The sequence below is a fragment of the Oncorhynchus mykiss genome, chromosome 16 (genome assembly GCF_057628025.1).
Source record: "Oncorhynchus mykiss isolate SJ-2025 chromosome 16, ASM5762802v1, whole genome shotgun sequence".
Taxonomy (NCBI): domain Eukaryota; kingdom Metazoa; phylum Chordata; class Actinopteri; order Salmoniformes; family Salmonidae; genus Oncorhynchus; species Oncorhynchus mykiss.
The window spans coordinates 12190133-12204834 of NC_143037.1; positions in this window are offsets into that span (position 1 = coordinate 12190133).

Consider the following 14702-nt stretch of genomic DNA (forward strand, 5'->3'; position numbering starts at 1 on the left):
AACATGTGATTAACATGTGATTAACATGTGATTTGTCAGTCCAGAACTCCAAGCAGCTTAAAGCAATTTGAAACACATTCCGAGTTGAGTGAGAGAGAGAGAGTGTGAAGTACTCACACTGCCTCTATAACCACGGGAACTCCAGCTGGCTGTAGTGCCTCAGATATCGCCATGGCAATCTGCTTGGTCAGATGCTCCTGTACTGTTGAGGGGAACAGTGCACATGCATAGAATGTTGGATATTTGTTACAGTAATGTTCTAAGGTAATATGTGTATGTATATGTCCTTTGTACCATATGCACTATGTATGTGTATGTAAATTAGCGTGTGTGATATTTCCGTTTTTTATTTTTAATACATTTGCAAAGATTTCTTTAACCTGTTTTTGCTTTGTCATTATGGGGTATTGTGTGTCAATTGATGAAGGGGGGAAAAAATATTTCATCAATTTTAGAATAAGGCTGTAACGTAAGAAAATGTGGGAAAAGTCAAGGGGTCTGAACACTTTCCCGAATACGCTGTATTCTGTTTGAAGAAGTTTGGAACCACCAAGACTCTTCCTAGATGAGCAATAGGGGATGAATGGCCTTGGTCAGCGAGGTGACCAATAACCCGATGGGCAGTCTGATAGAGCTTCAGTGGTTACTCCACCAATCAGGCCTTAATGGTAGAGTGGCCAGAGAGAAACCACTCCTCAGTAAAAGGCACATGACAGCCCGCTTGGAGTTTGCCAAAAGCCACCTAAAGGACACTCAGACCATGAGAAATAAGATTCAAGATTCAAGTACAGAGCGATCCTTGATGAAAACCTGCTCCAGAACGCTCAGGACCTCAGAAAGGACAACAACCCTAAGCACACAGTCAAGACAATGCAGGAGTGGCTTCAGGACAAGTCTGTGAATATTCTTGAGCGGCCCAGCCAGGGCCGGGACTTGAAAATAGCTGTGCAGCAACGCACCCCATCCAACCTTACAGAGCTTGAGAGGATCTGCAGAGAAGAATTGGAGAAACTCCCCAAATACAGGTGTGCCAAGGTTGTAGACTTGAGGTTGTAATCACTGTCAAACTTCAACAAAGTACTGAGTAAAGGGTCTGAACAGTTATGTAAATGTCAGATTTCTGTGTTTTATTTTTTATAAAATTAGCTAACATTTTTTTTAAACATGTTTTTGCTTTGTCATTATGGGGTACTGTGTGAATATTGATGAGGGAAAAACACATTTTTCATACATTTTAGAATACGGCTGTAACGTAACAAAATGCAGTGTTGTAAAGTACTTAAGTAAAAATACTTTAAAGTACTACTCACAGTTTTTAACGATTGCTAACACACTGAAAGTGAATGCTCAGACAAAAGCATCAAAACCTTAACTTTTGGAACTATGCCTTAAACAAAGGCACCAAAAGTCCAAACACATTTTCTGCTTTGCAATTTGTTTGCAATTCTGCAACACGCTGGCAAAACACTACACATGGTTTCTTACATTAGACACTTCGTTCAAGAATGATATTTCTTGCAATCAGTTGGAAAACACACATACCTGAAATTTGCAACACCCCCACACACACATGAAAACATTTATACAGTAATTGAACACCAACTAGTCTGAGCCTTAGCACTATAAATAGACCTCAGGTAAGCTCACCTCTTTTGTGAGAACTTTGCAAACATGGAGGCAGCGAGAGGAAGAGGGAGAGGTAGAGGGTGAGGGAGAGAGATACAAGGACAAAGAAGGGGACCAGGCAATAGATGGAGACATATTTCTGACGACATAAGGGCCACTTTGCTGGACCATGTCATAAATCATGGCCTGATGTTGAGGGAGGCTGGACAGAGAGTCCAGCCCAACCTGAGTCGCTACACGGTAGCATCCATAATACAGACATTAAGACTGGAGAACAGGTATGTCTTCGACTTTCTACACTAGACTGTAATTGTTGCACATCATTCTGCATCAACGTACAATACAATGTATTCCTACAATAGTAGGTCTATGCTCCCCAGTGATATATATTTTTTTTGGTATAGTGCTGTGAAGTACATGTAATATAGTTTTGATGTTACTGTGTACAGTATGTTAAAAATAACCTAACCGATGACATGATATTCGTGCATTTTCTACAGAACTGCCAGACGACCTCCTGAGGGTGGACGGCAACGTCTGTTCACCATGAACAGGAACTGGCCATTATCAATCTAGGTGTTGGCTAACACCACCATCCGCCTACATCAACTACGAGAGCAAATCATCGCAGATCACACAACATTCCATAATATCAACCGTGTCAGTAGATCGACACTCTGCCACATCTTACGTCAACACCAACTTACGATTGTAACGGCTTTCTTCCTGGGAAGGAGAGGCGGACCAAAACGCAGCGTGGTTATAGTTCATGGTTCTTTAATAAGAGACATTTAACATGAACTAACTACAAAACAATAAACGTGAAAACCGAAACAGTCCTAACTGGTGCAGAAAACACAAAGACAGGAAACAACCACCCACAAAACCCAACACAAAACAGGCTACCTAAATATGGTTCCCAATCAGAGACAATGACTAACACCTGCCCCTGATTGAGAACCATATCAGGCCAAACATAGAAATAGACAAACTAGACACACAACATAGAATGCACACCCAGCTCACGTCCTGACTAACACTAAAACAAGGAAAACACACAAGAACTATGGTCAGAACGTGACAGTACCCCCCTCCCCCCCCTCCCCCCCAAGGTGCGGACTCCGACCGCACAACCTAAACCTATGGGGGAGGGTCTGGGTGGGCATCTGTCCGCGGTGGCGGCTCTGGCGCTGGACGTGGACCCCACTCCATCATTGTCTTAGTTCACCTCCTTAGCGTCCTTTGAGTGGCGACCCTCGCCGCTGACCTTGGCCTAGGAACCCTAACAAAGGGCTCCACTGGACTGAGGGGCAGCTCCGGACTGAGGGGCAGCTCGGGACTGAGGTAGCTCAAGACTGAGGGGTAGCTCATGACCGAGGGGTAGCTCAGGACCGAGGGGCAGCTCAGGACCGAGGGGTAGCTCAGGACCGAGGGGTAGCTCAGGACCAAGAGGTAGCTCAGGACCGAGAGGTAGCTCAGGACCGAGAGGCAGCTCAGGCTGGTTGACGGCTCCCGCAGCTTCTGGCTGACTGGCGGGTCTGGCAGATCCTGGCTCACTGACGGCTCTGGCAGATCCTGGCTGACTGGCGGCTCTGGCAGATCCTGGCTGACTGGCGGCTCTGGAAGATCCTGGCTGACTGGCGGCTCTGGTAGATCCTGGCTGACTGGCGGCTCTGGCGGCTCCATGCTGACTGGCGGCTCTGGAAGATCCTGGCTGACTGGCGGCTTTGGAAGATCCTGACTGACTGGCGGCTCTGGCGGCTCCATGCTGACTGGCGGCTCTGGTGGCTCATGACAGACGGGAGACTTTAGCGGCTCTGGACAGACGGGAGACTCTAGCGGCTCTGGACAGACGGGAAACTCTAGCGGCTCTGGACAGACGGGAGACTCTAGCGGCTCTGGACAGATGGGAGACTCTAGCGGCTCTGGACAGACGGGAGACTCTAGCGGCTCATGACAGACGGGAGACTTTAGCGGCTCTGGACAGATGGGAGACTCTAGCGGCTCTGGACAGATGGGAGACTCTAGCGGCTCTGGACAGACGGGAGATTCTAGCAGACGGGAGACTCTGGTTTGGGTCAGACACATTCAGTCAAAACTACAGGCCAGGCAAGGCAGGTGCCCCTGCCACATGCTGCTTTGTCTGAATGTATCTATGCAGTGCCAATGTATCTATGCAGTGCCATTACTGTATTACAGTATAGTACAGTGACACTTACTTGCACATAGTCATAGCAAAGGTGAATGTCCCTGGGCAGATGGGAACACACTAACACTCCAGTAACCCACATGAACACTCCAGTAACCCACACTAACACTACAGTAACCCACACTAACACTACAGTAACCCACACTAACACTCCAGTAACCAACACTAACACTCCAGTAACCCACACTAACACTCCAGTAACCCACACTAACACTCCAGTAACCCACACTAACACTCCAGTAACCCACACTAACACTCCAGTAACCAACACTAACACTCCAGTAACCAATGTTAACACTCCAGTAACCCACACTAACACTCCAGTAACCCACACTAACACTCCAGTAACCAACACTAACACTCCAGTAACCAACACTAACACTCCAGTAACCAACACTAACACTCCAGTAACCCACACTAACACTCCAGTAACCCACACTAACACTCCAGTAACCCACACTAACACTCCAGTAACCAACACTAACACTCCAGAAACCCACACTAACACTCCAGTAACCCACAGTAACACTCCAGAAACCCACACTAACACTCCAGAAACCCACACTAACACTCCAGTAACCCACACTAACACTCCAGTAACCCACACTAACACTCCAGTAACCAACACTAACACTCCAGTAACCCACACTAACACTCCAGTAACCCACACAAACACTCCAGAAACCCACACTAACACTCCAGTAATCCACACTAACACTCCAGTAACCCACACTAACACTCCAGAAACCCACACTAACACTCAGGTAACACTAAAGGCGTCAGCATGCTTCAGTTCCGCTGAACCGAACGATGGGCTCACATACTCCCTTAAAAGACCTTCACTTGAAAAATTAGAAAAAAAGTGGCAATAGTACTGTTTGTCCATTTTGGGATGCCGTAGCCAGTATACTCTTCCTCAAAATTGTCCCAATTTATCATAAGAAATTCTTAGAAATCTGTTATTAATTTTGCCTAGTTTTACATCTAGGATGTTTGTTACAGTATTTCTCATGAAAACGAGTCGTCTCTCATTGAATGACATACTTTATTGAAGAAACCCAACTGTTGACCAGTCTTCCACGAATGGGCATAGACTTCGGCTACCGACTTCGGCTTGCCTCAAGAAAATATTTTGTGCCCGAACAGCAGAAGTCCAAAACTAACACAAACTAACAAAATGTAGTCATAATATATATACAAACTCTTCCGAACTGTTTTGGCTGAGAAGAATGTGGACGCCTTAAGCTCTCTCACCTCCAACCACCTGTTAGTCAACTTCTGGTCTGTGAACCAGCAGCATGTGATGTTGCTGACTGCTCCGCTCTCCTGGAGCAGTACAGAAGGAGAAGGAGGGAGTTTAGGTTCCAGGAGGTCCGGTTTGACACTCGAATGACATGGGCGGAACATGTTAACGGAGAAGTTGTCAAAAGAATGAACATATTGAATGTGATGCCTTGCCTGTCAGGAATGGAATGGGGGGCAGATGGAGTAGAGAGATGTTGCAGACAGCAGAGAGGAACGTAGTTCATATACACAGTATTATATGATATTATCATCTGTGTTGCCATGGCATTGGTTACCCTGGCAACATTAAGAGGGCAGATCTGTCATTTCTCACTGTAAATAAATATGACACACACACAAACACCAAGTCGAACACAGAACGTGTAGAGAACTTCACCAACAAATCAAAATCTATGTTATATTTACCTCTGAGTTGCAGCATTACGCTATGTCATCCAAACAAGCACACACACACACACACACACACACACACACACACACACACACACACACACACGTCATAATAGTTCTCACTTTTCTTCTCGTTCTCCCGGGAATCTGACCCAGTTTGAGGATTTTCTATTTGGAGGGGCTGAGGGAAGTGGGGCTGGATCAGCGGGGGGTTCAAATCAAATCAAATCAAATGTATTTATATAGCCCTTCGTACATCAGCTGATATCTCAAAGTGCTGTACAGAAACCCAACCTAAAACCCCAAACAGCAAGCAATGCAGGTGTTGAAGCACGTTGGCTAGGAAAAACTCTCTCGAAAGGCCAAAACCTAGGAAGAAACCTAGAGGGGAACCAGGCTATGAGGGGTGACCAGTCCTCTTCTGGCTGTACCGGGAGGAGATTATAACAGAACATGGCCAAGATGTTCAAATGTTCATAAATGACCAGCATGGTCAAATAATAGGTCTGGGACAGGTGACACGTCCGGTGAACAGGTCAGGATTCCATAGCCGCAGGCAGAACAGTTGAAACTGGAGCAGCAGCACGGCCAGGTGGACTGGGGACAGCAAAGAGTCATCATGTCAGGTAGTCCTGAGGCATGGTCCTAGGGCTCAGGTCCTCAGAGAGAGAGAAAGAGAGAAAGAGAGAATTAGAGAGAGCATACTTAAATTCACACAGGCCACCGGATAAGAAAGGAGAAGTAGTCCAGATATAACAAACTGACCCTAGGCCCCCGACACATAAATTACTGCAGCATAAATACTGGAGGCTGAGACAGGAGGGGTCAGGAGACACTGTGGCTCCATCCGATGATAACCCAGGACAGTGCCAAACAGGAAGGATATAACCCCACCCACTTTGCCAAAGCACAGCCCCCACACCACTAGAGGGATATATTCAACCACCAACTTACCATCCTGAGACAAGGCCGAGTATAGCCCACAAAGATCTCCGCCACGGCACAACCCAAGGGGGGGCGCCAACCCAGACAGGAAGATCACATCAGTGACTCAACCCACTCAAGTGACGCACCCCTCCTAGGGACGGCATGAAAGAGCCAGTGACTCAGCCACTGTAATAGGGTTAGAGGCAGAGAATCCCTGTGGAAAGAGGGGAACCGGTCAGGCAGAGACAGCAAGGGCGGTTCGTTGCTCCAGAGCCTTTCCGTTCACCTTCACACTCCCGGGCCAGACTACACTCAATCATATGACCCACTGAAGAGATGAGTCTTCAGTAAAGACTTAAAGGTTGAGACCGAGTTTGTGTCTCTCACATGGGTAGACAGACCATTCCATAAAAATGGAGCTCTATAGGAGAAAGCCGTGCCTCCAGCTGTTTGCTTAGAAATTCTAGGGACAATTAGGAGGCCTGCGTCTTGTGACTGTAGCGTACGTGTAGGTATGTACGGCAGGACCAAATCAGAGAGATAGGTAGGAGCAAGCCCATGTAATGCTTTGTAGGTTAGCAGTAAAACCTTGAAATCAGCCCTTGCCTTGACAGGAAGCCAGTGTAGGGAGGCTAGCACTGGAGTAATATGATCAATTTTTTGGGTTCTAGTCAGGATTCTAGCAGCCGTATTTAGCACTAACTGAAGTTTATTCAGTGCTTTATCCGGGTAGCCGGAAAGTAGAGCAGTGCAGTAGTCTAACCTAGAAGTAACAAAAGCATGGATTAATTTTTCTGCATCATTTTTGGACAGAAAGTTTCAGAGTTTTGCAATGTTATGTAGATGGAAAAAAGCTGTCCCCGAAACAGTCTTGATATGTTCGTCAAAAGAGAGATCAGGGTCCAGAGTAACGCCGAGGTCCTTCACAGTTTTATTTGAGACAACTGTACAACCATTAAGATTAATTGTCAGATTCAACAGAAGATCTCTTTGTTTCTTGGGACCTAGAACAAGCATCTCTGTTTAGTCCGAGTTTAAAAGTAGAACGTTTGCAGCCATCCACTTCCTTATGTCTGAAACATAGGCTTCTAGCGAGGGCAATTTTGGGGCTTCACCATGTTTCATTGAAATGTACAGCTGTGTGTCATCCGCATAGCAGTGAAAGTTAACATTATGTTTTCGAATGACATCCCCAAGAGGTAAAATATATAGTGAAAACATTAGTGGTCCTAAAACGGAACCTTGAGGAACACCGAAATTTACAGTTGATTAGGACAAACAATTCACAGAGCCAAACTGATATCTTTCCGACAGATAAGATCTAAACCAGGCTAGAACTTGTCCGTGTAGACCAATTTTGGTTTCCAATCTCTCCAAAAGAATGTGGTGATTGATGGTATCAAAAGCAGAACTAAGGTCTAGGAGCACGAGGACAGATGCAGAGCCTCGGTCTGATGCCATTAAAAGGTAATTTACCACCTTCACAAGTGCAGTCTCAGTGCTATGTTGTGGTCTTACGGTTGGCTGTCGGTGCTGATGGATAGTGAGTGGTGGGCGTAGGTTATGTGGACGTGTAAATTCCCTGACGGAGAGATGTAACTTAGTCTGACCTAAAGAATGTCTGTTACCACAGGGCGACAACACTGATTACTTAAGACAGGTGGGTTTGTGTGTAAGAGAGAGACAGAGAGAGAGAGAGAGAGAGAGAGGGAGAGAGAGAGACAGAGAGAGAGAGAGAGAGAGAGAGAGAGAGAGAGAGAGAGAGAATGTGAGTGAGAATGTGAGTGAGTGCGGGCGAAAGGGAGTGTGTGTATATATTGCACGTGTGTGTGCTTATGTATAATCTGGTGGTGTGTTGCTGTCAGTAATAAAGACGTGACCCCAGGACCTCAAATGACTGCTACGGACCAGGAAAGGAGAGGCCAACAATGCCTGCGTTCTGCCTGAACGAGACAAACAGGTAACACACACCAAGGTGCCTCGTGCCTGTCGGTGCCCTTCGGTCTGAGATGCAGCAGTGTCATAAACCAGCATGCATTTCCATTAGTAGAGCTCTTTGTATAACTCCACTGCTTGCGGGTAATCTGACCGTTGCTGCCCAACACAAAACACACTCCATTTACAGTATAGTGTGTCTGTGTGTGTTCCAGGTAGCCACGTCGTGTTTGGCAGAAGTGATTTGTTACTTGGAACTGCTGTCTGACCAATCAAACTTCAGCTCCTTCAGCTTGACCTCAGCCAGTGCATGAGACAGGACAACGCTGCTGTACAGGCCCTCAACCTCTTCAAGGAAAGTGTGTGTGGCTGCACAATTTAGCCATAGAGCCCTCAACAGTGACGGCATAGTGAGTAAACATGGCAGTTCAGGGTAACACCAAAGATTGTGCCCTCTCTTCTGCTGCCACCTTCATGTCTTTCCTATCACTAGAAATGCTATAGTGTTGTGTGTGTGTGTAGATTTTTAGCTTTTCAACTCGGGGATTCGATCTAACAACCTTTCAGTTACTGGCCCAATGCTCTAACCACTAGCCTGACTGACTGACTGACTGATTCTCACACACACAAGTTTGAACAGTGCTCGGCAACACTGCAGGACTGTTACCATGGGTCAGACCCCTGCCCTTCTGGTGTCACACACAATGCTGAGGGGAGGATGGGCTCATAATCATGTCTGGAACGGAGCAAATGGAATGGTTTAAAACGCATAGAAACCATGTGTAAGATGTATTTGATACCATTCCACTGATTCCGCTCCAGCCATTACCACGAGCCCATCCTCCCCAATTAGGGAGCCACCAACCTTCTGTGAAACACACTGTCGAAGATGTACACACACACACACACTAACTCTCTAGCACCATCCTATGTTATGTGAAGGCGCCAGATGCTGTAGAAGGAAGTGTTGATCTCACCGCTCAGAGACCTGCGGGCTGACTTCAAGTACAGAGAGATGATACAACAACGGATATAAACCAGGTAAAGAGTGTGTGTGTGTGTGTGTGTGTGTGTGTGTGGAGAACCATGGGTTCCTGGTGAAGGCGTCGTTTGACACGGTGCTCTCTGAGCTGAGGGAGAAGATGAACACACTGGAACAGCCTGCAGACGGAACAGCACAGCACATGAACTGGACACACACACAATTTAATAGTGTTTTTATATGTAGGTCTGGATGCTGAAGAGGAGGAGTCTGACAGCGTGTTGGGGTTTTACCTGAAGGTGACCTGTAAAGAGGAGTCTGACAGCGTGTTGGGTTTTACCTGAAGGTGACCTGTAAAGAGGAGTCTGACAGCTTGTTGGGTTTTACCTGAAGGTGACCTGTAAAGAGGAGTCTAACAGCGTGTTGGGTTTTACCTGAAGGTGACCTGTAAAGAGGAGTCTAACAGCGTGTTGGGTTTTACCTGAAGGTGACCTGTAAAGAGGAGTCTAACAGCGTGTTGGGTTTTACCTGAAGGTGACCTGTAAAGAGGAGTCTGACAGCGTGTTGGGTTTTACCTGAAGGTGACCTGTAAAGAGGAGTCTAACAGCGTGTTGGGTTTTACCTGAAGGTGACCTGTAAAGAGGAGTCTGACAGCGTGTTGGGTTTTACCTGAAGGTGACCTGTAAAGAGGAGTCTGACAGCGTGTTGGGTTTTACTTGAAGGTGACCTGTAAAGAGGAGTCTGACAGCGTGTTGGGTTTTACCTGAAGGTGACCTGTAAAGAGGAGTCTGACAGCGTGTTGGGTTTTACCTGAAGGTGACCTGTAAAGAGGAGTCTGACAGCGTGTTGGGTTTTACCTGAAGGTGACCTGTAAAGAGGAGAGGAGTCTGACAGCGTGTTGGGGTTTTACCTGAAGGTGACCTGTAAAGAGGAGTCTGACAGCGTGTTGGGTTTTACCTGAAGGTGACCTGTAAAGTGGAGTCTGACAGTGTGTTGGGTTTTACCTGAAGGTGACCTGTAAAGAGTCTGACAGCGTGTTGGGGTTTTACCTGAAGGTGAACCGGTGAAGAGGACTCTGACAGCGTGTTGGGTTTTACCTGAAGGTGACCTGTAAAGTGGAGTCTGACAGCGTGTTGGGTTTTACCTGAAGGTGACCTGTAAAGTGGAGTCTGACAGCGTGTTGGGTTTTACCTGAAGGTGACCTGAAAAGAGGAGTCTGACAGCGTGTTGGGTTTTACCTGAAGGTGACCTGTAAAGTGGAGTCTGACAGCGTGTTGGGTTTTACCTGAAGGTGACCTGTAAAGTGGAGTCTGACAGCGTGTTGGGTTTTACCTGAAGGTGACCTGAAAAGAGGAGTCTGACAGCGTGTTGGGTTTTACCTGAAGGTGACCTGTAAAGAGGAGTCTGACATCGTGTTGGGTTTTACCTGAAGGTGACCTGTAAAGAGGAGTCTGACAGCGTGTTGGGTTTTACCTGAAGGTGACCTGTAAAGAGGAGAGGAGTCTGACAGCGTGTTGGGTTTTACCTGAAGGTGACCTGTAAAGAGGAGAGGAGTCTGACAGCGTGTTGGGGTTTTACCTGAAGGTGACCTGTAAAGAGTCTGACAGCGTGTTGGGTTTTACCTGAAGGTGACCTGTAAAGAGGAGAGGAGTCTGACAGCGTGTTGGGTTTTACCTGAAGGTGACCTGTAAAGAGTCTGACAGCGTGTTGGGTTTTACCTGAAGGTGACCTGTAAAGAGGAGTCTGACAGCGTGTTGGGTTTTACCTGAAGGTGACCTGTAAAGAGGAGAGGAGTCTGACAGCGTGTTGGGTTTTACCTGAAGGTGACCTGTAAAGAGTCTGACAGCGTGTTGGGTTTTACCTGAAGGTGACCTGTAAAGAGGAGTCTGACAGCGTGTTGGGGTTTTACCTGAAGGTGACCTGTAAAGAGGAGAGGAGTCTGACAGCGTGTTGGGTTTTACCTGAAGGTGACCTGTAAAGAGGAGAGGAGTCTGACAGCGTGTTGGGTTTTACCTGAAGGTGACCTGTAAAGAGGAGTCTGACAGCGTGTTGGGTTTTACCTGAAGGTGACCTGTAAAGAGGAGTCTGACAGCGCGTTGGGTTTTACCTGAAGGTGACCTGTAAAGAGGAGAGGAGTCTGACAGCGTGTTGGGTTTTACCTGAAGGTGACCTGTAAAGAGGAGTCTGACAGCGTGTTGGGGTTTTACCTGAAGGTGACCTGTAAAGAGGAGAGGAGTCTAAGCAACAATAAGTTCCCTATGCTGGACGTACAGAAGAACAGAGTCCGGTTCAGCAACAGGTCTGTCGCACAAACACAAAATGTGCCCCGCAATATGATCACTTTCTGTGTGTGTGTGTGTGTGCAGTCAGCTGAGTTCTCTGAATGAGGAGTATGAGGCTCACAATGCCATCGCCTCGGGTGAGAACAAACACACACTCTGCAACTTCCTATCAGTACAATTTTAATTAGAATTAGAGATCCATGTTGGAATTGAATCTCCTATCTATTCCCTGTTGCCCCCCCCCCCCCCTTTTAAACTATGTCCTTTGACCTCCCCAGGCTATGTGGACCCCCTGCAGTCGTTGAGTGATGTCGTCGCCCAGCTGGATGCAGTGATCGGCTTCTCTGTGGCCTCTATCTCCACCCCATCCCCTACACCAGGCTGGCTGTGGACTGCAGGGGTCTAGAGTTCCAACAGGCCATGCCCAACCTGCCTGGAGTCAAGACACAGCCTTCATAGAGCAGAGCTTATACAGTGCCTTCAGAAAGTATTCAGACCCATTGACCTTTTTCACATTTTGTTACTTTACAGCATTATTTTAAAATTGATTACAATTGTTTTTTTTCTCTCAATCTAAACACAATACTCCATAATGACAAAGCAAAATCAGCTTGGCCGGGCAGTTTCTATACATTTTTGCTCATTTATTAAAATTGGCTGTGTGCTTAGGGTGTTGTCTTGTTGGAAGAAAAACCTTCGCCCCAGTCTGAGGTCCTGAGGCTTCTGGAGCAGGTTTTCATCAAGGATCTCTCTGTACTTTGCTTCGTTTATCTTTCCCTCAATCCTGACTAGTCTCCCAGTCCTGCGGTTGTTTCACCGTAGAGATGGTGCGAGGTTTCCTCCAAACATGACGCTTGGCATTCAGGCCAAAGAGTTCAATCTTGCTTTCATCAGACCAGAGAATCCTCTTTCTCATGGTCTGAGAGTCTTTAGGTGCCCTTTGACAAACTCCAAGTGGGCTGCCATGTGCCTTTTTTACTAAGGAGTGGCTTCCGTCTGGTCACTCTACCATATAAAGGCCTGATTAGTGGAGTGCTGCAGAGATGGTTGTCCTTCTGGAAGGTTCTCCCATCTCCACAGAGGAACTCTAGAGCTCTGCCAGAGTGATAATCGGGTTCTTGGTCACCTCCCTGACCAAGGCCCTTCTCTCCGATTGCTCAGTTTGGCCAGGCGGCCAGCTCTAGGAAGAGTCTTGGTGGTTCCAAACTTCTTCCATTTAAGAATGATGGAGGCCACTGTGTTTTTGGGGACCTTCAATGCTGCAGAAATGTTTTGGTACCCTTCCTCAAATCTGTGCCTCGACAACATCCTGTTTCGGAGCTCTACGGATAATTCCTTCGACCTCATGGCTTAGTTTTTGCTCTGACATAAACTGTGTGACCGTATATACAGGTGTGTGCCTTTCCAAATCATGTCCAATCAATTTAATTTACCACAGGTGGACTCCAATCAAGTTGTAGAAACGTCTCAAAGATGATCAATGGAAACAGGATGCACCTGAGCTCAATTTCGATTCTCATAGTGAAGGGTCTGAATAGTTAAGTAAATAAGGTGTTTCAGTTGTCTCCCTTTTTATTGATTCCATTTTCGAATAAGGCTGTAATGTAACAAAATGTGGAAAAAGTCAAAAGTCTGAATACTTTCCGAATGCACCGTATATCATCACACACACAGTGCTCTGTTTGTCTGTGTGTAGAAGATGGGGGTGAACACTTCTACATGAACATCTTGGCCATGTTCTGTTATAATCTCCACCCGGCACAGCCAGCAGAGGACTGGCCACCCCTCATAGCCTGGTTCCTCTCTAGGTTTCTTCCTAGGTTTTGGCCTTTCTAGGGAGTTTTTCCTAGCCACCGTGCTTCTACACCTGCATTGCTTGCTGTTCGGGGTTTTAGGCTGGGTTTCTGTACAGCACTTTGAGATATCAGCTGATGTACGAAGGGCTATATAAATGAATTTGATTTGATTTGATGAATGTCAATAATCCTGAATGTTTCATATGAGGTGACAATACAGAATATCACCTTTTATTTGAGGGTATTGTCATATCTGATTTACCATTTAGAAATGAAAGCACTTTATGTATCTAGTCCCCCCCATTTGAAGGTGTCATAAGTATTTGAACAAATTTCACTTACAGTGTATTAAAGTAGTCAACAGTTTAGTATTTGGTCCCATATTCCTAGGACATAATGACTACATCAAGCTTGTGACTCTACAAAGTTGTTGGATGCATTTACAGCTTGTTTTGGTAGTGTTTTGGATTATGTGTTGTCCAATCGGAAGTGAATGGTGAATACTGTGGCAGGTAGCCTCGTGAATACTGGCAGGTACTGGCAGGTAGCTACTGGGAGGTAGCCTCGTGGTTAGAGCGTTGGGCCAGTAACCGAAAGGTTGCTCGATCGAATCCCAGAGTTGACAACGTAAAAATCTGTAGTTCTGTTCCTGAGCAAGGCAGTTAAACAACTGCTCTCCAGGCACAGTGGATGTCGATTAAGGCAGCCCCCCACACCTCTCTGATTCAGAGGGGTTTGGTTAAATGCGCAAGACACGTTTCAGTTGAAGGCATTCAGTTGTACAACTGACTAGGTATCTCCCTAATGTATTGTGTCACTTTTATTGCAAGTAAGATTAAAAGATGGTTGTGAAAACTTCTACATGAATGTGGATGTTACCATTATTATGTATAATCCTGAATGAATTGTGAATGATGAGTGCAAATGTTAGAGGGACAATGATAACCCCCCCCCAAAATGCTAATCTTCCCCATTATTGGTAATGAGTTTAGCATGCTTTGGTGTATAGCCCCTTTATTGAACAAATCATAACCCAAAACACAACTGCATCCAAGGAGTTTGTAGTCACATTCTTGTAGTCATTGCGTGCCAGGAATGTGGTATATTTCAAAGCCAATTGCTCCTTTGGCCACCTTTCCTTCCAGTTCTCTGCTGCCAATGACTGGAACGAACTGCAAAAATCACTAAAGCTGGAGACTCATATCTCCCTCACTAACTTTAAGCACCAGCTGTCAGAGCAGCTCACAGAT